The sequence below is a fragment of the Octodon degus genome, unplaced genomic scaffold, assembly GCF_000260255.1.
Source record: "Octodon degus isolate 3935 unplaced genomic scaffold, OctDeg1.0 scaffold00072, whole genome shotgun sequence".
NCBI lineage: Eukaryota > Metazoa > Chordata > Mammalia > Rodentia > Octodontidae > Octodon > Octodon degus.
In genome coordinates this window covers 10,793,110-10,819,442 of record NW_004524648.1, presented here as the reverse complement: position 1 = coordinate 10,819,442, position 26,333 = coordinate 10,793,110, and positions in this window count along the sequence as shown.

The following is a 26,333-nucleotide window of genomic DNA, read 5'->3' as shown; positions in this document are numbered from 1 at the left end:
GGGTTTATTGTCTCGCTTGGTCCTCAGTGGGTGTTCTGGTGCTGAGAGCTGGCCAGGCCTCTGTGATACAGGGAGGGGGCAGAGAGTCAGGGTTGGTCCCCACCTCACCTCTCGTGTCACAGCTCCCAGAAAGGATGAAGTGGCAGCACCAACCAAGGGCACTTTTGAAGCAGGACAGTGGCTAAGTGAGCTGCAGTGACGTGGCAGAAAGAGCACCAGCCTGGCATCTGGAGGCCTCATGACATCTGGGCTTCTATTTCGTTGTCTGAAAATCTGAGAAGTCTCTGTGAACTGAGACTTCACTTGGCTCCTCAAAAAGACCGGAGCCAGGGCCCTCCACAAAGTACCCACATACAGAACATTGCATCCTGGGCATCTGATGAAGGTCTACTCATGCACCCAACCTCCACACTGACTTGGTGAGGGTCTTTGGTCAACCAGCTTACCGCTGTTTGGTGAGATCGGGGACACACTCAAAACAGGCACTGGCCCAGGGATCCCGTGAAGATGAGGGCAGGTTTGGGCCTGGAAGCCAGAGCCTTGGGTTCTACCTGCTGTGTTACTAACTGGCCGAAGGGTCTTGGACAAGGAATTTCTCCCCTATTCTGGACCTCAGCTTTTTCTATAGGAGGCAGGGAGAGACTGTCCCACAAGTTACCAACTTAAGCCCTATTTGTCTACATAGAAGATGCTGCTGGGAGTCAGGCACAGGGAGCTAGGCTGCTCAGCTCCTCTCTTGCTCCTACACTAGCCTAGTGTGGAAGCACCAGACTCCCCAGCAGCTCTCAGCTGTCCAATCCCCTTTCCAGAGTTCGAAGCTCTCATTTCTCATGTTAGTTCCCTGAGTCCCCATGAGAAGAGGGGTAAGGGGCTCCGATGCCCACCTACCCAGGCAGGTCACCTCCATTGTCTTTCGGGGAGGTACGACACCAGTCAGGGCAGAGCCCCAGGTCCATCTGAGGCATCCACACAGCCTGCCAGACTCCTGGCCGCCTCCCTCAGCCCTCCTCCATTGGCTTCTCGGGCAGACACTTGGGCCTGTCCCAAGCCTGATGAATCTTTGATGGAGTCTGAGTGAAGGCTCTTTGAAAAATTCAGAAAAGTAGGGAGGTGTAAAGGGTGAGAACAAGGCGATGCTGCCCCCATTCTGTCCATTTCCCCTCATCAGTTCACTAATGAGTCTTTAGCCCAGGAGTGCGGGGAGCAGGAAAGAAAGGATACACTTGAGCCCCAAGCCCACGAGCCTGCAGGTCGAGACAGTCCAGACACTGTTACAGAAGCCCATTAGACAAGGAAAAGCTTAGAGATGGCATCCCAGTCAGCTTCCTTATACACTAAGGAAATAGAAGCCCCTTATACTGCAGCAGGGAGAAGGCCGAGGCTCAGAGTGGGGTGTGCCCGAAGTGAGACCCACAGTGGCCAAGGGGAAACTAGGATTCAACGCTCTCCCTCCCTGTCTGTCTGGTGCTGATTCACAGGCTGAGCTTGCATTTCAGCTTTTCCTTCTTGCGGGCCTCTCACACAACCCCACCTCCAGGAAGCGCAGGGTCCAGGGATCACCCTGGTCATCCATCAGCGGGACCTGGAAGGACAGAGACTAGGGCAGTCCTCCTGTTGCTGTTTTTCACTGATGCCAACCCCTACCCCAGATCTTGCCACCTCCAGTCCTTCAGGTTTACCAGAACTGGGCCTCCTCTGTACTCTGTTCAGTTTTGCCCCTCCTAGCTGACAGCTGGATGGGAACAGCTGGTGCTCAGCCCCTGCTCTTTGTGGCAGTTCTCGCTGCGCCAGTGGTAGCTGCGTAACTACCATGAGCAAGTGACTGAGGCTCTCTGAGCTCCTCTTTTATCACAAATGGTGAGATGCTAAGAATTCAATAAGACTAGAGGGGCAAAGGCACTGGGTGGGGGCCCCATATGCATTGACTCTATGACTTTCTCCATGTCAAATCTGGCCTCCAAGTCTTAAAAAGTTAGAATTCCCACATTTTCCTTCACCATCTTCCTTGATTCCTCAGCATATTTGATCTCCTCAGAGAATAAGGGACCGATGATAGAAACAGATAGATAGACCTTTGGCTGATGGAAAGCATCCGAGAGATGGAGAGAGGAAGGAGGGAGAGGAAGGGGAGGAGATGAATAAAAGAAAAGAATTACCATGAGCTATGTGCCCTTTACCATGATAAATGTATAATCAGTCTGTGCCACAAATATCTACTAATTTTTTTTTGAAGGAAAGAAAGCCTCATAGTACACGGGGAGGGAGGGCTGGCCCACTGCTGGGTGGCTTGATGCCACTTGGATTGCCATATATGTGAATGGCAGCTCGGGGGCCATTGCGTGGCAGCTCAGGCAGGAAGCCAGGTGTGGAATGTCTGATCCTGGATACCTGAAGACTCCTCTATTGGCTCTGCTTTTCTCCTGCTGATGCTCCATTCCCTTCTCTCGGAGGCAATGCCTGGTATCTTGTCTGGTTCTCCATGCATTTGAGCTTTACTCTGAGAACTGAGATTTCAACTTGATTCCCATAATTTAGACTTCAGCATTTGGAATAGCGTCTCCATTCACCAAGGTGTCCTGCTTTGATTTCCAAGCATGTAGGATTCTACAGACCTATTGTTTGGATCTATTTCAGTTGCACATTCGTAGGACTTGTAAATCTAAAAGAAGCCCATAAATGGAGTGATGCTGAGGAATGGCCTCAAAAACAATACATTTAATATGAAAACCCAAAGCAGTTTCTAAATCAGGGACCTGTGTTTGTGCCCTCCAAATCCTCAGACTCAAGGCGAGACTGCAGCGCTGCAGGGGTCTCTGGAGGACCCCCAGCGTGGCATGCAGAGGCCAGCTGTGTTCTCATCCTACATTTCTACCTGAGCCCTGGCCCTTCCACTTTCTGGCTGTGTGAGCTCAGGCGCTTCACGCAACCATTCTGAGGCTGAACTTTACCTTTCGAAAAATGAGGCTGAAAATTACTGCAGTGGATTGACAGTGGCTAGTCAATTTGTAACACCCAGCTGAACTGAACCAGCATGGTGCTGGGCATGGGAGGTCCCCCAGAGGACTGCTGCTGGCAGCATAAGAGGCAGAGCTGGAGAAGAAGAACAGAAGCCATTAGGGAGCTGTCGGTCCTCCTGGAGGACCTTGTCATGCTGGCTTTGCTGATATGAATGAGGCTTTTCTCAGCATCGGAGGAGCTCGGGACCAAGTTTTCACTGAGGATGGCTGTGGTGCCTTTCAGGGGAGCACTGGTTCATCTCTTGAGCATTGCTTTCTGGCTCCAGTGCAGCTCCTTCAGCCTGCTAGCACAGATCCTTCATCCGGCTGGCACAGGCTTTCTAGCTTCCACCGTTGACCTTTCGTGCCTTTCCAATGCAGATCCTTGAAGCAGGCCTGCTTGAGACATTATTGTGGACACTTGGTCTCCAGTTGGACTCATGTGGGACATTGTTATGGGGTCCCGCTCTTCAGCTGACTCATTCAGCTGGATTCCTTTGGTCTCTAATGTGTGGACAGATTTCCTGCACTCTCTTTGTATATGACTCTTCAGGTGACTACTATAAAATAATCCTATAAATTGTTTGTCCTGTATTAGTCCCCTTGTAAACCCTGACTATAACCATTACTCATCCATCTCACAGGGTAAGGGGAAAGAGTTACCTGAGATGTCTATGAAATGATTGCTATCAGGTGTGCCCCAAAATATTAATTCTTGCCCTCTCCTTGTATCACAGAAGAGAAAATGGGAACTCAGAGAGGTCAAGTTGTATTTGCCAAAGAGCACTGCTGGGATCCATGCTCAGACTTGCCTGACTTGAGCTCATGGCTCATTTCTTAGCCTAGCTTTATGTAAAGATGTTTTATCATGGTAAGATATATATATAACATAAAACATACCACCCTACCCATTTGAAGTGCACAGTTCGGTGGCATGCAGGGCACTTTCGGTGTTGTATAGACTTGCAACCATTCATCTCCAGGACTCTTTCATCTTCCCAACTGGGACTCTGTTCTATACTAAACATGAACACCCTGCACCTCCCTTCCCTGGCCTAATGGACACAATCCTACTTTCTTTCTCCGTGAGTTGGCCACGGCCGTGCCTTTATTTAAGCAGAACCAGGGCCTGGGCTTTTGTGACTGGTGCATTTCACTTTGCATAATGTCCTCAATTGAAGCATGCGCTTGCATTTACTGCATTTCAAAGGCTGAGTCCCTGTTTGCACAGACCCCATGGTGCTCACGTGAGGACGTGTTGCAATCCATGCTGCAGGCCCGACACACAGTGGGTTACAGTCAAGGGTTATTATTATTGTTGCCACTTGTTGTTAATCAACTATGTGACTGCTATAAATGCTAGTTACAGAATCCAATCCTTCAGCAATGACAATAATACCTCTGCACCAACAAGACATCTTTTCTTTGATGCATGCCCAGGATTTTAAACACTACGTGTCTCCAAGCCACCTGGGTAGCTCGAGAGCCACACAGATGCCCTACACCGTCCCAGGGATCAGCCAGTCCCCTGAATCCAGCTGTACACAGAAGTCAAAGTACCTGTTTCCCATTTTTGTATCTTCTCATGACCTACTGTCTCTGACAGTCCTTGGCAAGATGCCACAAGCACGAGGAGAGGAGGAAGTGAGGACAGAGGGGCGGAAGCCCAGGAACATCTGGACAGCCTCTCCAAGGCCACAGGCTCTGGCTTTGTGACTGACCTCTCTCTGACCCTTTCGGTGCTGGGCCAGCGGTCCAGCCTTGTACAGACCTCACACAAGTGCCTTGGACAAGGAATGACCTCTTGGGACCTATAATTAGAAATCAGGTGGACAGCAGACAGCTGTGTCCCTATGGCCGCTACCCTCTCAGGGGATCAGGATGGGATTTGAGGAGGTTTGGAGAGAGAGTGATGAGAGCGAGAGCAAAAGAAGAGTGAAAGCGTGCATGCTCGCATGAGAGAGAGAGAGAGAGAGAGAGAGAGAGAGAGAGAGAGAGAGAGAGAGAGAGTTCTGGAAACTTTGTGGGTGCAGGGAGTACACCATTCTTTTCAGCATCTTTTAGACAAACTGGTTGGGAGGTAGGGAGTCCCGGGGGAGTGTAGAGACAGTGGCTAAAGGGTGGAAAGGAGGTATCTCCACCTTCCCATCTTCCCAGAAGTGCTTCTACCTGAATCTTCTTATCCTTGAGAAAGTAGCCCGAAGTCACCTCCTCTGGGAAGTCTTGCCAGATTGATCTTAGTAGGCCGAGCGGGGCACTCCCCGGCTGGGCGGTGCAGTATGACATCAGCTGCACTGATGCCACAAGACTGTAGCTCACTCTGCTCATACTCATGGTCTTTTTCAGGGGAAGGAGAGGCGGCTGGACATGTCACATATTTTTTTTTCACATACAAATGTATGACCAGACAATATCCCACAGCATTTTAATAAAATGCATGTATTTTCATCCTGAGAATCATGTCTTGTTGAAGAATTCTGTCATATAGGATGACATCCTTTCCAGATTTAGGTTAGGGTCTGTTATACTGGTCTCGAGACCAACTAGGGATGTTGAATATGACTGAAATAAGGCTGTCCATATGTGACTAAATTCAGAATTCAGTGCAACATCTTTGTGATGCCTGCTGTAATTTCCTTCTCATTGTATGCTTTCCCCTTGTAGCCTTAAAGCCCCATGTCCTGGATAATGTTCTGGTGATGAGCAATTATATTTTTATTGAAAAAAATTCATGTCACTTTAAAGTTAATAGTTTTGAAAAAGAAAAGAAGAAAAAGTGCCGGCTAAAACCCAATTGCTTATTAAAAATGGTCCTCAAAAACCTTATCCTGATCCTGCAAATCCGACTCTAAATTCTACTCTGTGACTTTATCATGGCTCAGGAGCATGACATTGACAGAAGTCAATAGACACAGACAAAAATGTCAAATTATTTCTGCCTATTGGTGCAGCTTAAAAATATCTTTAAATAGATGAGTTACTGGCTGTTACTCCCTCAGTGTTGGGCCCATATCCATGATACACTGTGCACAATCCTTTCTAGATGCTTGCCAAAGTGTCCATTCTCTATTTTGACCCCTGCAGGGTTCCGTCCACTGGTATTTATTGAGTACCTACTGTGTGTTGGGTACTGTCTATCACAATAGCACTCCCTAAAGTTACCAATGGAAATCCCACAGTCCACATCCCCAGGTAATGTGATCAGAATACCTGGATCAACAGTTGAACTTTAAATAGAGACTTAGAAAAAATTAACTGTGGACTGCTGTACAAATAGAGGCAATTTTCAAACCCAGGGCAGGGATGTCCTGTGGACTCCTCTCCTAGTTGTAGAGATTCTTCCTCAGAATTGATGGGAAGGCTTTCTCTTTCAGTCCAGCCTCAGGATTGCTGGTATATCTCCGAGAGAGTTCCTCCCATGCTTTGTTTTTAGGAATGTTGTAAATTTTATGACTCGGAGACTCTCCTTTTGTGTCACTTGCTAGGAAGTTCAGAGGCAAATTTGGAGTTGCAAGTCTAGCAGAAGTACGGGAGCTGTTGATAGATGTTAATTTCCTTTTGAGTTTCATCTTGTCCTTCCTTCATTGTTTCCCTCTCCTCATTTATGTAAACTTCACATTGTGTTTCCGTTTTGAGCTCCGCTGGCCTCTTCCAATTATTTTTGGAACAAGGTGGGGCACGGAAAACTGGATGAACAAATAGATCATTTCCTCCGTGTTCCCAAAGTGCCTGATGCATGCTTCTATTCTTGCATGTATCACATTTTATTTTAATTCCTTGTTTATGGGTTTGACTCCTCCACTGGGCCACCTGGTTTCCCCGCAGCTGGACTCCTCTGCGTGACTAAGCACTCCAAGATTGGCTGCCACCCTTGTGGCATTTCTCAGACCTCCATCTACCACTGCTGTCCCACTCCCTGCCCTACCCCTGGCACTCACAGGCTCAGAGTCCTGGCATTTCTCGGTATCTTGCTTTCCCCTGGGAGGTGAATGTCATGTGCCACATTGGGTGTGGGCAAGTGGTGATGATCAGTACCCAGAAGGAAAGAGAACCACATTCAGAAGAGGGTCCCTGGGCAGCTGGAGAGAGAAGGTAGGTTGTGCTCTGCTCTTCCCCTGCTCACCTCTCCTGGCTTTGCTGCCTGCCCTTTCTGGGACTCTCCCCAGCATGGCCACTCTGGTGATGGGAAAGAGACTGTGTACCCGGGATCGTGAGAGGCTCAGCCCCAGCCTGCTTGTGTCTCACCCAGGAAGTCCATTGGGACTGTTCTCTTCCCCACCCGTCCCCTCCCCCACTGTGCTCTCTTTGTATAGAATGAGCAATGGAATCACATGAAAGGGAAGAGATTTCTTCTAAGACATACAGGAGGTTTGACCCAGGCTGGCTCTTCTGCCTCAAGAGCAAAGAATCTAGGCTCTGGGAGCATCAGGTAAAGTCTGAGCTCATTTTGGAGGCTTTTTGAGTCTGGAGAGCTTTCCTGGTTCCATGTAGGCAGCCACCCTAAAGGGCTGGAGTGTCTGCTGATCACTTAGGTGTTCTGGGTTATAGCTAGGTGTCCCCTCAAACTTCATGTGCTGGGAAGTGATTGAATCACAGGGGCATGATCTACATCGGTGAATGAGTCCACTGCTAAGCTGGGTGTGATGTTGGAAATGAGGCCTGACAAGAAGAGGCGGGTCGCTGTGTATGTAGCCTTCCTTTTCCCGTGGTCCCCCCCTCCCCGGTCCCTGTGCCAAGAGCTGTGTCTCTTTTGTCCTGCCTTAGAACCAGCCAATGACAGATTAAAACTTCTACAAACCGTGAGCCAAAGGAACCTTCTTTGCCTTTAATTTGTGGATGTTGGCTATCCCTCCCCCCCACTCCCGCAATGAGAAAATCACTAACACACTAGATAAACCTCTCCTCCTGATGGCTTCCACTGAGTTTCATCTCTTTCTCTTTCCACTGCTTCCCTGTCCCCACTTAGGTAATTATGTCCTCTGAGAGCCTGGGAGAGTCTGAGAATTCACTTTGCAGGAGGGAAAAGAATAATAAAGGAGAAGCTTTGGGGTAAGGGAGAGAACGTGAGCTGTCAGGAGTGAATGGCAAACTCAGATGGCTTTGCCTTCAGTGGTCCTGAAGCAAGGGCGATGCTGTGGAGCTGCGGTGGGCTGGAGAGTGCATGCCATCCTGCGGAACATGCGCTGGCCACTCAGTGCCCCTGCTGCTTGGGGCCGAGGCTGCCAAGTTGCCAGCTCTTACACATTTTATTTCAAGAGAAGCTGAAAACCCGATGTTTATGTGAAATCCAGATACTCACATGTTGACAACTAACTCAAAAATTTAAAAGCTCTTGTGAATACAATGGGTAGATCTTATTTGGATCTTGATTTAAGCAAACCACCTGTAAAAAGACATTTTGAGACAATCGGGGAAATCTAAATGATTATAAGGTACTAGACACTAATAAGGAATTATTCTTTGGTCTGTTCAGGTGATAATGGTTTTGTGGGTCTGTTATTTTTTTTTTTTTCAAACAAGTCCTTATCTGCTAGAGAGACACAATGAAGTATTTATGGGTGAAATAATGCAAGGACTGGATTTGTTTTAAAATATTTCAGAAAAAAATGATGTGCATTGGGGAGTAAATGATATAGGGATGACAAATGGTGATGGTTGTTGGGGCTGAGTGATGGGTACCTGTGGGTTCATTATGCTAGTATCTGCTTTTGGATATGTTTAAAAAATCTCATTAGAAAAGTAAATGCTCTGTTTGAGCTGCATAAAATGTGTCAGTCAGGTGAATAGGGGCTTAGACCACTATTTTTCATTTTCTAGTCACACATAAGCCATCTGGCATCAGGGTATGAGGAAACCCTGGAGATCCATATAGGTTAGGAGTTGGTAAACTCCAGCCTGGGGGCTTTGGCTGGTTTACAACCAGTTTTTGTCAATAAAGTTTTATTAGAACACAGCTATATGCATTTTATTTATTGACATATTGTCTGTGGTTGCTTTGGTAATACAGTAGCCCAGTTAAGTAAGCTTGACAGAGACCACATATCCTGCAAAGCCTAAAATAATTACTATCTTACCCCTTACAGAGGAAGTCTGCTGGCCCCAAATAGAGGTCAATGGCTGTGTCTATTATTGGCATAAAAATCCTTGTGCCACAAGTTACAAGCCCAGAGATTACGTGGGGTTGGAGGGTCAGTGGGCAGGGCTGCTGGTGAAGGGATGGAGGCGTGGAAAGCAGGTCTCAGGAATGGACCAAGAGGACTTGGGTAGCATGTGACCCTCGAGCCCCTGCCCAGGAGCCTGGTAGGATGACAGAGTACAAAGGACACCCCCAGTGGGAAGCAACATGGGGCTGGAAGACAGTCTCAAAGCCAGGTATGTCTCAGATCAATGTGACCAAATCCCTGCCTTAGTTTCTCCTTCTGAAATCTGAAGATGCAGCATGCTAAATAATGCTTGTGGAGTGGGTTAGAAGTGCGGCTAGAAAGCATGCTACATGCATTTGGTACCCAATAAATGATATATATTATTGTTCCATAGCCCCAGGTGCTAGTCCTTGAGTGTTTGGGTCACAAAGACTCACTGTTATTAACCTTAGAAAAATCCTCTTAATAAAAGGAAAGAGATGCTGATTATGGAGAATTCACATAACTTTTATTAAAGGCAAAACAAAATGCTTATTGATCCCTTAAGAGAAAACAAAGGAGAAAAGTGCATTTCTTATACATATAAAACCACCATGCTCTCTGTGAGCGAGTCTGTAAGTTAGCAGCCGTAAATCAGACAATATGTCGATAAATGAAATGCATATTACTGTGTTCTAATAAAACTTTATTGACAGTGCATTATGCAGCTATGTTCATTGTATGACTCAGGGTACATGGTAATTGGTGGACTCTGGCAAGTTCTACATCTGTCTAGATGGGGCATGGTTGGTGTGGTCTTTCAACACTTTGTCCACATATGCATTTGTTCCATCGAGAAATATTACTGATTGCCTAAGTAGGCTAGGGCTGTTTGGGAGGTAACTGAAATAAACTTTGTGAAGCTCCAAGCATGGTGTTTGGCATACAACGTATGTTTGACACGTCCTAAGTCCACCCATGTATTCATTCTTCACTGTCCAGTGTAAGCTGTCTTCTGCTTTCTCTGGCCTCCAATACCCCACATTTGCCTTCTGGGGCTCATAGTCAGTTTAATGCCATGTCAGCATTGTTTGAAGGATGCTTCCTGAATGACAGTATGAGTTCCGGTTCTTATTTAGTGGGCCTGGGCTGGGGAGATAGCTCAGCAGTCTAAGCGCCTGCCTGGCAAACTCAAGGTCTCGAGTTCGATCCTTGGTACTGCATGCCATGCCCTGAGATAGGAGGATCACTACGAGTCCAAGCTTCGTAGCAAGATCCTGTACCAAATAAGAAAAATAATATTAAAAAAAACTTATTTGGGCTGGGGAGATGTTTCAGTAGAATAAGAGCTTGCCTGGCAAGCACAAGGGTCTGAGTTCAATCCCTGGTTCCGCCAAAAAACCCAACCAACCAACCAACCAACCAACCAACCAAACAAACAAAAAAACTTATTTAGTGGACCTGAGAAGCAAGCTTTTAGGTGACATGTAGCCTTGGCCGCAGTTTGGTACAAGGTGTCACTACTACACAGCTCTGGCTTGTAGTGCTTCTCCTGTCTCAGCCTCCCCAGCACTGGGATTACAGGTATGCACCACCACACCCAGTTCTGGTGGCCAACACAGCATGCTGGAGTTCCAGGGCTGGCACAGCGTGAGATACCAGGGATCGCGCTCAGGTTCTTGCGCTTGTGAGGCAGGTGCTCAGACCACCGAGCTATCTCTCCAGCCCCACTAGTGGCATTCTCAGTGGGATAATTCTTTGCTACAAAGCTTCAGGTGCATGAGGTAGTGTTTAACCCCATCCCCTACTATCTGTGACAGTCTGTCACATGTCATTACACAGTGTCTCTAGACATTGCCAGGTTGTACCTGAGGAACACAAATTACCCCCAGTGGAGAAACACTGATGTAGAGAACAATTTTTCCATGGCCAATGGCTGAGATTGCATAATTATTATTATTTTTTATTTTTATTTTTATTTTTTTTAGCATTGTGGGAATTTTATTGTGTACTGAAACTTTTAAACTATCAATACAAATGCCAGGATACTACATAAAGCACCCACAGGAACTTTTTTCAACTTGTTTTTGAATAGTTCACAAACATTTCCTACATAATCCAACACACAACCGAGAAATGGTACGTCTTTTTCTTGCAATTTGCATACAGTGGAAATACACGCGTATATAGTCAAAGTTTAACTAACAGATACTAGAAGGTTGGCAGTTAAATAAGTCTATAGGTGAGAAATGTAATGAAAATAATCACAATTTACTCAGCATCCATCGCTTACTTCCATAACCAAGTGTTATTTTCATAAAACATACTGCCAGTTAGGCTTCTGGAATACACTTATATTATTTTTTCAGTTTGTAGTACTGCTGCCCGCCTTGGTTCTTTACAACTAACAGAAATTGCATAATTCATTGCAGGTTGAATCATGAAGGGTGTAAATGACAGCTTTGCCTACAGAGGACCATACACTTGGCGTCACATATACAATGGTGGCCTCATAGGATTTTATCATGGAGGCTGGAGAGAGAGCTCGGTGGTCTATGTGCCTGTCTGGCAAGCACAAGGACCCAGGTTTGATCCTCGGCACCTCATGCCTCACTGGCCATGTCCCTGGATACACTGTGCCAGCCCTGAAACCAGGTGTGGTGACTCATGCCTGTTTAATCCCAGCACTGGGGAGGCTGAGACAGGAGGATCTCTATGAGTCTTGAACTGTGTAGTGACATCCTGTATTGAATACATAAAAAATGTTTTAAAAAAAAGATTCTATCAATTAGGGACATTGTAGTTCTCTTTGGGCAAGTGTACTCACTCTGTGATATTGCACAAGAAAATGAAGCAGTGCATTTCTCCAGTGTCTGTTGTTAAGTGACAAGTGACTGAAGGCTCATCAATTGCCACATGCAACTGAGCATTTAGCTGCAGTGTTTTGATGTTCTGATGATGAGGATGGTAGTGAGGATGACAGCGATGACAGCTTCCACCCCTCCCTGTGCTTCAGCCTGGTGTAGCCTGACCTGAATTTTCCCACCTCCATAAGGCCCTCAAATCCAACTTGTCTTCTGTTTTAATCCATTTTCTGTTGCTACAAGAAATACTAGAAACCAAGGAACTGATAGAGAAATTTATTTGACGTATAGTGCTGGAGTCTGGGAAGTCCAGCAGCATAACTCAGCCTCTGCAGCCTTCTTACTACGCCATCATGTAGCAAAAGGGTTCACCCAGTGAGCTGGCGTGTGTGGCCCTACGTGATGTCATGGCATTCCACCCTCATAGCCTCATCTGATCCCGATTACCTTGGCAGTCACCCCTCAAAATACAACGAATACATAACTCTGGGGGTCACATGTCTAAGGTATGAACTTTCAACATTTAACCCACAAAGAGCTCTCCCTGCATCCAACCCATCCAGTCTCATCCCAGGGCTTTGGAGTAAATGGGAATTATCATTTAGAATTTGTACGCTGCCCTCTGTGCTGTAGCCTACAGGGAAGGGCAAGTGTCATTACCTTTGTTTTGCAGATAAGAAAGCAGAAACTTTTCAGGTGAAATGTCCAGAGTTTCTGGACAATTTGGAACTGGAGTTGGGTGACAGCTACAAGATCACAAATGTCCCTAGGGAGAGACAGATTTGTTATTCTCTCTGCAAGTACAAGGGGCTGCCATCCCTCCCCTTGCCTCCTCAGCCCTAGAACAGTGACAGCTGGCATTTATGTGGTGCTGTTTAAAACATTTTATAGGAGGTATTATTCTACTAGTTTCTCTTGACACTGCCTGATGGTAATAGTGCAGATGAAGAAAATACGGCAGAGAGAGGGCTCAGGAAATCATGGGATGTTAGAGGGCTGGGAGAGAGGAGAACTAGGATCCAACCCCAGGCAGGCTGGCACGGGGCTGAGTGCTATGTTCCTGCGGGGGTACGGAAGCAAAGCCCTCGCCCCCAGGCTGTGTCCCTTCAGCTTGGAGCCTGAGGACCTATCTTAAGTTCCCACTATGACTCTACTCTGCCAGTGGCAGCAGTGGCTGCTGCTGTGCCCAGGCAATGCCTAACATTTCCTACCACCTAGGCTGGTGGGACGCAGTGTCTCTGGGTGAACCCTCAGTGCCACCTCAGCTGTGAGCCCTGAATGACAGATGCTCGAGTTTGTTAGCCCTGTAATGGATGGCCCAGCCTCCTCCAGTGGGAGCCAGCCTACCCAAGGATGACAGAAAGGGGAGAGAGTGGAGGAGCCTCCTTCACAGCCTCCAGTCACTGTCTGGAAGCGGAGGAAACACATCTGTGCAGGCAGCTGGAGTGGGGACACCAGCTGGCTATGGACTCCCAACAAGGAGAGGGAAGGAGAAGAGACATGGGATTTGGGTTTAGAGTTTGAATCTCAGCCCAGCCACTTTCTAGCTTAGTGACTTTGGGCGTGGCAAAGGAGCAAGGGCTCATGGCAAGGCAGACCGTAAGCTGAACCTTCAAGGGAGGAGCAAGGACACACATGTGCCCTTCTGGGCCATGCCCTCAGTAACCCAGCTTCAATAAACATGAGGGGACACCTAAAGGAGGTGGAGGTTGTAAGACAGCTTAAACTGGGCCCTGAGAGACTGGTGCTTGTTAGGAAGGCTAACAACTCGCATAAGGAAGCCCTGTTGTAATGCCTGATCAATGGGATCCTCTTCTTGGGGGAAGGGCTTCCCACTTTTGGGGAGCTTCTCTCTTGCTCTGTGGATTATCGGTGGGACCGCCAATCCCAGGATCATGACCCTATCTGAAACTCAGAGAAAGCGTGTGGCCCTAATTTAGCCTCTCAATATGCACTGCTGGGATTTTGTATACAGGTACTTGGGTAGAAAACGATCCCTTTCTTCTGAGGTGGCTAACTCTCTATTCTTCTGTCCCATTTATGTGACATCTCGGACTGCCTGTCTCCAGTAGGAAGAGATCACAGAGTGATAGGGATACATTTATACAAGAGAGAGGGTGTTTACATGGTGACCTCATTTGACATGCTTCTCCTTCCCTCCACCTGGGCTTCTGTCTTAAGTGAGCCAGTAAAGTCCCCTTTAGCTTCAGCTCTCTCGAGGCAAGCTGTTTATAGCTTCTGCCCCATCAGAAGCCTGGCTTCTACATAGGAGGTCTTCTAAGAGACTTGAGTAAGGTACAGAGGGCATCCAGCTGAAGTCGTAGGGGTCCAGAAGTAGACAAAGTCCGGCTTATACTGAGCTTCCCAATCCATGTTTCTCTTACTTGTATTGATTTCTCGCATCTTGCATGTCCTTTAACCTCAGAGCATTTTACACCCTCCTGTTGTGTTTGAAAGTGGCTTAGATACCCAGGTCAGGAAACCTAGACCAAGAGTTTTATTCTCCCCTTGTTCAGTTCATCTTGCTTGTCATCTCGGATGCTGGGCAGAATGCACCCAGCCTGAGTTGTAGTCCTAGTGCCAAGACAGCAGTGTATTCTTGATGGGGAGAGGAGCTCCCAAAAGCCCCTGGGCATTGTGGGGTGAAGGTGCCAGGAGTGCGGGCAGCTGAGTCATGAGATGCGGCTGAGTCAAGAGTTGGGCCTTCCAGTGATTTTAGGAGGACTAGTGACATTGTCACTGCTTGGGACTCCTAGAACTTCCTATTGGCACACGGGGAACAAGTGGTTGGAGAGATCTCTATACACATGAGGTAATAAAGCAGGGAGACAAACTCTGGTCTGGATTCAAATCCTACAGTATGCATATGGATTTGGGTTAAGCATTAGGGGAATTAGAGGATTAAGGACACTGTTATGTGAATGAAAGAAAGGGTGAAGTGATGCTGTTCCTTATTTGATTACTTGTTAGAAACCACACTTGATACTTTGTGTCATTCATAAAGCAAGCCCTGGGCCTCAGCACCACTGGCAGGAATGTAAAATGGTGCAGTTACCTTGGTAAACAGCCTGGTGGCTCCTGAAGTGGTCAAACCACTTATGACCCAACCATTTCTTTCCCAGGAATATGTGTGAGAAGGCTGAACACACACATCTGAGCAAAAACTTTTGTACAAATGTTCATACACCATTATTCGCTTTTGAGAGGCACAAGTGGAGACAGCCCAAATACCTGTCAAGACTGATGAGGAAATCAATAACACGTGACACGTTCATTCAACTGCAAATGACCTGAAATATTGATGCATGCTACAAAATGGGTGAATCTTAAAAGTATTATTTTTATTTAAAAAAATCATTTATTTATTTATTTATTTGACACAGGGTTCCACCAGGCAGCTCAGACTTGTAGTGATCCTACTGTCTCAGCCTCCCCAGCATGGTGCACCCAGCATGGCATGCAGTACTGGGGCTCAAACTCAGGTCCTTGTGCTTGCCAGGCAGGCACTTAGACTGCTGAGCTATCTCCCCAGCCCTTAAAAATAGTATTCCAAATTAAAGAACAGGTTATAGAAGACCACACATTGTATGATACCATTTATATGAAAGTCCAGAACAGGCAAATCTAGAGAGACAGACAGTAGATTAGTGGTTGCTAGGGATGAGGAATTGGGGGACAGATGGGGAGACAGGGAACCGACAGCTAAGGGACAGGAGGTTTTTATAGGAATAAGGACAATGTTCTAAAATTAATGGTGGTGATGAGTGCAGAATTCTGTAAATACACTGGAAACCACTGAACTGTACACTTTCAGTGTGTGAGCTAGCGTGTGTCCTATATTGTAGTGAAGCTGTTAACACTCAAGTATTTGTCATTGGGAAGCAAGAAATGGGAAGCGGAAGTGGAATAATTTCTGTACATGTGTAACACAGAATAGAACAAAGTTTAGGTTGGAACCGTACAGTAATCTTTTTTTTTTTTTCAAAAAAAGAACACACTTGCAAGTGTTACTGTTTCTATTTTATAGAGGAAGAAGCCGAGATTCAGAAAGAGATGAATAATTGACTCTAGCTCAAATTACCAATAAGTGGAGGAGTCAGAATTGAACTCACATCAGTTTGACTCCTAATGTTTTGCCATTTTTAGGAGCCAATACAAGGAGAATACATAGGCTCCTCCAGGAAATCATCCTCTTTGGGGGATTCTGCAGAAACTGTGGATAAATGCCATTGACTGTTCAGTCAGCCAGACCAGCCATTTGTTGCTGGTGATCTGTGGAGGGACAGACGTGTCCTCACCAGCAGATGCGCTGTATGAAACACTGGGCATCCAGATGTGAGGCCCACCCTTCCAAGTTGATACAGGAAGTAAGAGTGACAAGGAGCAGGGTGCTGGGCATCTCGGTAATGACTTCTCAACATTCTCTTTCTGGTTCCTACAGGGGTCGTCTTGCTGGCCTCAGGGGGACACGTCCTCAGGAGGATGTTCAGTCCTCACCCTGGACAAATGGTCCTTCCCTTTTCATCCCAAGGAGAGCCCAGGTGACGTTCAGTAAGTGCTGACATGGGCCTTGAATTAAAACACAGGAAACAGGGGTAGAGAGGACATTGGCTCAGTGGTTTGGCCTTGGGTAAGTCCCAATAAGGCGTTCAGAGCCTTACCTTCTCATCTGTGCAGGGGAAGAAGACTGCTCCGATCACAGCCTCAGCATCAGGAAGACCCACCAAGGAGGGAACGAACATGGTGACAGGACCTGACGTCCTCCTGGCATCCTTGTGGGGCTCGGCCCTGGGGCAGGAGACGTGGGGCTCAGGGCATTCCTACACTTGCATTCCTAAGTGTGTTCTGAGCAGGAATAGCTCCCGTGTGTCATAGTCTGGCTACCATCTCCCTTGGAGCTGCACGACAGCCCACAGGAACTGCATCTTACCTTGGAGAGCTTGCCAGAAGCTGCTTGTCCTGGGTGCACCTCTGCATGGCCACATGTTCTCCACCCTGAGGCCCTGAGCCCTGAGGACAGGGATGCACAGGGCTTGTCCAGCAGTCCATCCCTACCAGCCCGCAGCTGCAGTGGGCCTGCCTGCCCTGCAGCAAGAAAGGAACTCAAGGACAGGAAGCCGAAAGTGAGAGCTGGAGAAGCCTCAGAGAATGTCCAATCCAGTCACCCTTGATTTATTTTTAGCCTCAAAATCCTTTCTTCAAAGAGGACTGTTATGCAGAGGTCTGGTCTATATTTAGATGCAAATTGAGCTGTGGTGACTGTGGGGGACTGGCCGGGACTGGCCCCACTCATCCTCAAAGCACCATAAGCACCACCATCCCCTCAACTACTGGGGGAGCAGAGTCTGGAGCCCAGTGATCACTTTACAGCTGCTCAATTTTGCAGATGGGAAAACTAAGGCTTGGAGAGGAGTTATGATTCACTTGCAGCCTTGCAGGGCTGAGTGCTGGGAGCATCCCAGGGCCCCTAATATCCCAAGACCCACAGAGCTCCACGCAGTCCAGGGCATCAGAGCACTGGGAGCTGGAATGGTTTTTCTTTTCTAATGCTGCCAACTGCTCTGCACCCCTGTAACACAGCATCGGAGACACCATCACAGTCAGGTTCATCTCCGACTTGGGGGAGCACTGAAGAGGAGGGGAGAGGCGGAGATCTGCCACTAGCCAGCCAGCCGGTCAGGGCCCACGAGCATCATAACAGGCCCAACTCCCAGCAGCCCAAAAGCGCAGCCTCTGCAGGTGGAAGGGGTCTGTTCCTCTGCATGCCCTTCCATTCCTTTCTTTTCTCTGCATCTTCTTGGCCCTTTACCAAGGCAAGCGGTAGGGGGCCTTCTATTCCATAGTTGTTTAACTTTGAAAGACAATCTTTGTACTATCTCTGGAAATGGAATTTCTCTCTGTCTCTCTTTTTTTTTTTTTTTTTTTTTGTGTTTGTTAGAGGGTCTACAGGGGCTCACTACATAGATCAGACTTGTAGTGATTCTCCTGTTTTCAGCCTCTCAAGTGCTGGTAATACAGGCAAGTGCCACCATGCCCAGTGTCAATCGCCATCTTAGCTTGCCCCCCAGGGGCAGGGCTGGCATAACACAATGGGGATCAAACCCTGGCCACTGTGCTCTGCCTAAGCAGGCACTTTAGTCCACTGAGCTATCTGCCCAGCCCTCTGGAATTTCTCTTGATGAGAGACTCAGGTCCTGTTTTCTGGGAGAACCCAACCCAGAGCTGGAGAAAGCCAGGCAAGCCGTCAGCTACATGGTTCTGTGCTGAGTGCTCTCCAGACTAAGGCAGTCCCATCATCCAAATGCAGAATGCATTTTCCTAGACCCAGATTGGGACGTGAGCTCTGGCAGGCACTCATGCGCCCCAGGAGACAACAGAACGGAGAATTTGAAAGCACGACAGTCACCAAAAATCATGATGGGCTCTTTGGAGGTCTGACTCACAGCACTGATCTCAGTTTGCTGACTCTGGAGTTAGATGTGTGCATGGATGGCAGGGAAGGCCCCAGTGGGCCTCGTTGGGGGCACACACAGGGGTCTTAGATGCGATGCCATCTTCATCAGACACCACACAGAATCCTTGCTTTTGTTTTCTTCATTAATAAAAACTTGGGAAATTGTAGTCCTGTTGCATGTCAGAATTGAGTTTGAGTTTTATGATATCCACTACTGAGTCCAGGCACCTGTGGCAGTTATTTTGTGTTTGGGATCGCCACCACTGTCCTGCTCCCCTGGGCAGGGGACCGTGCATTGGTATCTGGTTTTCTCCTTGGCAAGATAAGAAGTTTCTTGAGCACAGGCATGGAGTCTTATTTTATCTTTATTTTTCTACTTCCTCCAGTGCCCTGCACAGCCCTTGGATGGAGGTAGGGCTTAAGCAGGGCTTGTTGAATTGAATTATTGAGTAGACAGGCTTGCAATGGGAAATAAACAAACAAAAGAACCAACCCCCTATGATTCAAAGCTGCTCAACCTGTCACTTGTAGATTAAATCACCAGCTCCCTCAGATGGATGGGGAAGGAACTCAGACTGGGGATGGGGGTGCCAAGCACTGCCCAGGGCACACAAGAACACCATCATCTTCCCCTGAATCCTAGCAGGGAGGTGTTCTTCCTGTTTGGTTAGGGAGGCCCAGGCTCCCCAGGGAGGACAAGGAGAGCTAGGACTGGCCCTCCCAGGCTTGTACTGAGTGTGTTGTCTCCCTCTCAAACAACACTGTCTGGGTCAATGTTCTGTCTTCCTTGGAAACACACAGCACCCCCTGACCTGAGGTTATGCAGTGGCTATGGAAACAGCATCCACTATGGCCCCTGCTGTGGCTTTGATATCCTCTCTGGTTCCAAGTTTATTAAAGATGCATTGCAAAGATCTGACCCAGTGTCCTGCTGCTGCCTTTACTGGCCTTTGGTTCCAAGACGAACTGTGCTCCTTCAACCCTCTTTCCTGGGGCAGCATTGGCCATATGTTGTGTGTTCAGTTCCTGTTTGTTGAAAGACAAAGAGAGGAGAGCTGGATTGGAGGATGGACTTGACTTCACTTGGCCCATTTCTCAGCCCCCAATTCTTTGGGTAGTGAAAGCTTGGCCTGACAAAGCAAAGCAGTTCTAAAGGCAAAAAGAAGGAAAGGAGAAGGACTGGGCAGATAGCTCAGCAGATTAAAGCACCTGCTTAGGCAGAGCACAACGACCAAGTTCTATTGGCATGCTGTGACAGCCCTGGGGCACGCTGAGATGGTGATTGAGACTGGGTGTGGTGGCATGTGCCTGTAATCCCAGAACTTGTGAGGCTGAAAACAGGAGCGTCACTACACGTGTGATCTACCTAGTGAGACCCTGTAGACCCTGTACTAAATAAATAAAAAAAAGAAGGAAAAGAAAAGAAAGCAAAGAAAAAAGAAAGAGCAGAAGGGAAAGAAGGCAATAAGGAAGAAGGGAAGCAAAGATGAAAGAATAAAAAGAAGGCAGAATGGAAGGGAAGAAGAGGCAAAGACTAGGAACTCCCCCAACTTCCACGTGTGCTTCCTCTGTACAAATGGTTACCCTGTGTCGTAGTAATTACTCTGTTACCATTGCTCAAGGTAACTGAGCTCTGATGATATGCTGAACACTTGACATTCATTGTCTCATTTCATGCTCACAGCGGCCCCATCAAAGGTCCAGCATCGGTGGTGTTCTCCTCTCAGGGTACTCCGCTACAGCAACTTGCCAGGACCACACAGAGCGATGTGCATTCTGGTTCCAGCTCTGGCTTCCCCCTGTTCCGTGACCTTGGCCAAATCACTTTGATCTCCAGCCCAGGTTTCCTCCCTCTTCTGACCAGGTAGAATGCAGCCCAGACTCTCCTGGAAAACTCCCAGGAGAGGAACAGCAGGCACACCAGGCAGGCCTGCAGGATCTTCGGGGGCCACAAGGTCCTACCTCCAGTGTGTGTGACAGCTTCGTGTCAGTGATCAACATGACTGCAATGCCGAGGCGGCAAGCAGTTTCCTTGCTGTCAGGCCAGGCCTTTGTGCCGTGTTCAAAAGAACCCACTATGAGGAATAATCCTTTAAAGTACGTTTGACCCAGATGTTCCCAACTCAGCCTAGGAAGTCAATCCAGTTCGAAAACTTGAATAACGCATGCGTTAAAAATGATATGGCCTGTTTGTCCTCGGACATTCTGGGGCTATGCTAGGATTAACCGTATCTTTCAGGGACTCGATAACCGGCCGTTGAGAGTGGGGCAAAGCTAGAGATGTGCGTATGCGTCTTTGCAAAACCCACATCATAAACAGGGTGAGGTCTCAGAACTCCATGCTCAGATAACTGAGACAAATCTCAAAGAGAAGTTTTCATGGCTAATGCATAAAACATAGTCCCCGCTGTCTCCCTTTTTAAACAGCTTTGTTAAACAGTCAGCTGAATGGTATCTCCCGTGCTGCAGTGAATCCATCAGGAACCGTATTTACCTAGGGAACTTTACCTGATGCTCTTGAACGGCTGGGGAAATATCAGTTTGTTCAGCCTCCCAGCACCCCTGTGGGAGCTCAAAGAGCACTCGGGGTTTCTTTCTCCTCCTCTGGTGCTCAGAAACCATGGCTCTGCGGAGAACGGGCTTGGGAGAACCAGTGTTCCGGATTGTGTCTTCCAGGATTGCTGGTGCAGGGCTGCCTCTGCGTCCCATTGGCCAGGATTCAGGGATGTAGGAGAGGGCACAGGCACGCGGCTGGTGCAGCACTGGAGACCCTCGCCCTGCCCATCATGTTGATGCAGGGACTCTACCAAGGAAGGAAGCTGGCGTATATACACGGCAGTGCACTTATAACAGGCATGACTGCTTAAGCTGTCTTGGTTCCATGCTCAGTGCTTGGCACAGGTGACCCATAAGCCCTTGCAGGCCATTCAGGTGTTGTGGGTGTTGCCCATGCAGCACTGAGGAAGGTGCTGGGGACTCAGGGAGTGAGAAGCCTGGCTGGAGCCCCACCTCTGGGTACCCGCTCCTGTCCAGTGTCATTACATTTCAAGAGAACTGGATGTGAAGAGGGGTTTTAGAGAGGAAGACAACGGAGCACAGACCTGTGCGATACATGTGTACCCACTGTGTGTATTCTTGATGTCTCCATCCATCCCATTGGGAACGCATAGCTGGGATGACTTTGCTTTCTCCCTACGATGATGTGGCCTGACATGTGTGAGGCAGCTGGCATGGAGGCTGCAGAAGCAGATGATCAATGGGACTTCTTTTCCAATCTACAGCGTGCACACACACACACACACACACACACACACACACACACACACTCCAATACCCCCTAATTTCATGATTTAATATATTTCTTCAATCATGGAGAAGATAGATGGGGCAGAGCTATGGCAGTCACCAATTTAAATGTGATCAGCCATGTCAGCAGAATCCATAGGAAGTTTCAGTAAGGTATCAAAAAGCAGACGGCTCCATTAGGCCAGGGATTCTGGGCATGGTGGCGAGTGGGCAGTGGGGTGCTGAGAGGTGAGAGCTGAGGATGTCTCTGATGTTCAGTTGGGGAAAAGCTGGTATGGTTGATGCCCGCCCACAAACCACCTTTGGTCTCAGGATCAGCTGGTATAAGCACACAGGCTGTGTACTGCACAACTCCAGGGGACACTATGGTCATCTTCCTCCCTGGGGAGTGGTGACTGGGAGCTGAGCAGTGACTGGCAAAGGCTTTGCAGGCACATGTTCTGAGCTTGAGCAGAAGCATGTGTTGGTGGCAGCTGGGGGTTGGTTTGCAATAGAAGAATTTGGGGGGTGGGTCTTTTGGCTCAGAAAGGATTTCCATAAATGGAAAATGGGAGGGAGAAAGCCTACACAGCTCACCCTTACCCTTTAGAACTGAACTCACACCTGAAGCCTGGCACACAGTGGGTCCTGGCATGCAGTAGGTGCTGCATGGACCCAGGACAGAAGTGTGAATGAGCATGACTGATGGGCTAGGGAGCACATTGGGGATGACTTGTGTGTCATTTGCAACTCAGAGATGCACAGGTTTCCAGAAGGCCAGGAGAGCAGGCAGGGGAGTGGGGACCTCTGCTCAGGAGCCTGACACACGGCCCGGGGCTCAGAGCCAGGTGACAAGCTCCTGCCCATGCCTTTGGTCTCAGGCAAAGGCGATGCCTTTTAGCAGCATTTGTTCTGAGGGGCAGGGTTCAGGGTCTCTCTCTCTCTCTCTCTCTCTCTCTCTCTCTCTCTCTCTCTCTCTCTCTCTCCAGAAGAAAAGCAGCTGGGAAATAGCTTTTATTAGATCAAAAAATTAGTATGTGAACCAAAGCTAGTACTGCCAGGCACTGCTGGGCTGGGGAGGACAGACCCAGCGATGGTTGACAGCCGACTGGCTCACCCAGAAGGAGGTCCTAGAGGCTATCGCAGTGGGCCTGCCTGCTCTCAGCTCCTGTCTGGAGATAGACACCTTTGTTTAAATCCTAGCCTTCAGCTTCCTAGCTGTGTGACCAGGAGAAGATCATGTCACCTCTCCGAGGGCCTGTCCTCAAGGAGCAAGGGGTCCTTTCCCCAGAATGGGGGTGCAGATTCCCTGGGACACTCTCCACAAGCTAAATACCTGGGTCCTGGAGACTGCTGTGGAGCTGCAACCACCTGAGCATGGCTAGTGGACCTTGTCTACCCTCAGCCTGGCCTGGATCCACTGTCTGCTGCAGCACTGCCTTCTCTGTCCCGCAACTGTCCTTGTCCACAGGACCCGCCTCTGGCAGGAGCCCCCAACCACGTGCGGGTGAGAAGGGACAGAATGTTCTCTTAGAACAGAACATCCCAGTTTCGATTCTAGAACATTCTAGAAGGGCATGATGGCTGAGAGGTGCATTTTTCAGATGGACTCTGATTTCTCTGTGGCTCAGTTTCTTCATCCAAAACATGGGTGGAGTGCCATGCAGGCCTTAGGTCTTCATTCCCATGTTTCAGGAGGTCAGGAGAGCCACATGCCCTAGAAACTGGTGCCACCACTGAGCTCCCCTTGCCTCTGAAGCCAGAGAGGCTAAAAGGCAGGAGACAAGGGGGGTGGGCTATCTCCTGCCCCTGCCCCCAGGTCATCAGATGGCAGAAATCAGAACTCTTCACTCTACGGGCCTCTCGCAAGCAAGGCCAGAGTGCAAGCTCAGAGGCCCTATGGGAGATCAGGCACGTGTTCACCCATGCTCTGTATTTCTGGCTGTGTCCTCCCCTCCTATCTCAGCCCTCCTGGGATATACTCTGCCTTCCCTTGCTATTGCCTGCCACTGTTATCTCTGGAAGCCTGGATGCTGTGAGTGCCTCAAGCTTCCTGGGGTTGGACGTGTGACTCAGTATAGTGATCATAATCCTTGCCTTAATCCAGGGCTCCTCGCCAGGAATAAGGGTGCTCAGTGAGCCTTATCTCAGTCCTTCCTGGGGTCCACTGGAAAGGCTGTGAGGGAGAGAGGAACATCTCCCATTTCAAAACCAGGGAGATTGAGGAAGAGGCACCTGGAGGCCCTTTTGTAGGGTGCCCAGAGCTCTACCTAGAGCTGCTCTTGTGACTTGCTGCCTTCCTCTGAGCTTCTGCAGCCACACTAGTGTCAGCCCCTCCTACTGCTTCAGTCCTCAGCCCCAGGATTCTCAAGTCCTTGCCCCACCAGGCTTCCTGCCCCTTTTGGCTTGGGCTCTGACTTCTGGTCACTTCCTCTGAGTTCCTTCCTCTGCTTGCCCAGCCCCAAGCAGCTCCAGGCCTCCCTGCAGCTGCTAGACCACCTGCCCCACCTGGGACCCTGGGATTGGAAAGCCCAAAAGCTGCCCAAGAGGCTTGCTTCCCAGTGCATGGGACCAGGTTCTGAAATGGAGGGTTTTGCCACTGTAGGGCAGGGTGTTAGAGAGCTCACAGGAAGGGCACAGGATGATCTGATCTGGGAGGTGTCAGCCTGGGTTGGCATGGAGGCGGAGTGTGCTGGGCATGTTTGCATCATCACAGTCCACAGCCAAGGTGCTTCAGGCGGGCAGGGGCCATGGCTGGGCAGGGAGAAGGGAGGACATGAACCTAGAAGACAGGTGGGACCCAGAAGGTCAGTTTGGATGGCTTTGGACAATTGGGAGCTCTGCTAATTCCTCTGCCTGATTATGTCACAAGTCACTTCAAAGTGGAGTGGCGCAAGGATCATTAGTTATGCTGGGCATAGCGGGAGGGCTTGCCCTGCTCCAGGGCTCCAGCTGGCACACTGGGGCTGGAATCAGCCTGCATGAGACAGCCAGCAGGTAGGTCTCAGTTGTTCTCTGCACAGGCTGGTGATCTGAAGTACCTGGCAGGGTGGACTTTGGCCAGGGCCCGGGCCATTGTCCTTCAGCATCACCTTGGTTTTCACAGGAGTTGGGACTCCCTATGATCTCTCTCTGTCTATCCAAAGTCTCTTTCTTCTTCTAAGAGATTGCTGATAGTCACCTCTCCTGTGAAGCCCCCTCCCATCTTTCTGAGTAGGGGTGACCATCCTTCACCCACAGTCACTTATCTTCACTTATCTCCTTGCTTGTCACACCCACTATCCCAGGACCCCCTCTAGGATGGGAGCTCTGATTCCCTACTGCCTGCTATGTAGAAGGTGCTCGATGAAGGCTTCCTAAATTCTAATCAGGGCAAGCTGGCCTGGCTACTTAGTGGTTCTGGTTCTTGTGTTTGATGGATCAGTCTTCTCAGGGCTACCTGTTAGCTATCTGCTTTCTGAGCTCATTCAGGTCATATTTGACCAAAATGTCCACCACACCAATGATGTGGACTCCTTCCTGTTAAGGGCTTCTATCCTGGTCCCTTCAGGTTATTCCCTACCTGGCAACTAGAAAGACTTGAGCCACATTAAATCAGACCATGTCCCAAACCCAGAACCTTCCAATGCCTTGACAAGTAAAATCTTCATGGTCTTCCAGCCCCTGCATGATCTACCCCAGCCTCTTTTGCTAACCTCACGTCCTAGAGACCGCTTTCTACATTCCTGCAGCACCAGCTTCCTTTCTTCCCAGATGCACGGAGCTTCTTCCTGCTTCAGGTCTTGGCCTCTTGCTGTCCCCCTTGCTCGGAACACTTTCTTCACCTCCTTGGCTGGCTGCTTCTCCATCCCACTGACCCTTGAGTGCAGCATTCCTTTTCTGGAACCCCTAGCTGACACGGTGCCCTCACCTCAGCCATTCTGCTTTTTGTTTTCTCCATAGTTGTTGTTGTCTGCAATCATCTAGTTCCTTTATGAGTTTACCTTGCCCTTGCTGGTTTCCTTCTCCAGATTGCAAGCTTGCTGCTAGATGAGCAACCCAAGTAAGACCTGACTAGCAAATATCTGTTGAATGATTCAGTCAATGCACAGGGGCCCATGACACGGATGGAAAAGTCTAGATGCAAGCAGCCTGCTGCCGGGGAAGCCCATGGCTTTGGGGTCCCAGTTGCATCCCCTTTTCCAGCTGGGCTTCTGCTCCTTCCTCCTCTACTATCGTGCTATGCCAAGCACTGCTTATCTCCTCCCCAGCCCTGGCTGGGCAGCTGACTGAGCTGGTGCGTGTGGGCAGTCAGTCCCAGAAGTGCTCCAAGAGGCAAGAAGGATCTTGGTCCAGAGGGAGAATTCAGCCTCCAGCATCAGGAGGAGGTGGGAAGTGGACAGTCATTTCTCTCTGTGCAGCAGCATGCAGTGGGAGAGAGCTCTTCCTTGAGGTTACTGACGGATCAGACACAGAACTGCAGATTATGTTCTGCACAGCTCCTGGCTACACAGTGCTAAGCCACTGGCCCCAGGAGGAGTATGGCTTGCCAAGGACTGGCTGGCCCCATCACTCCCTTCCTCTACCCTGGGATTTATGTAGCTGTCCTTGAGTGGAGTGTGTGGCAGAGATC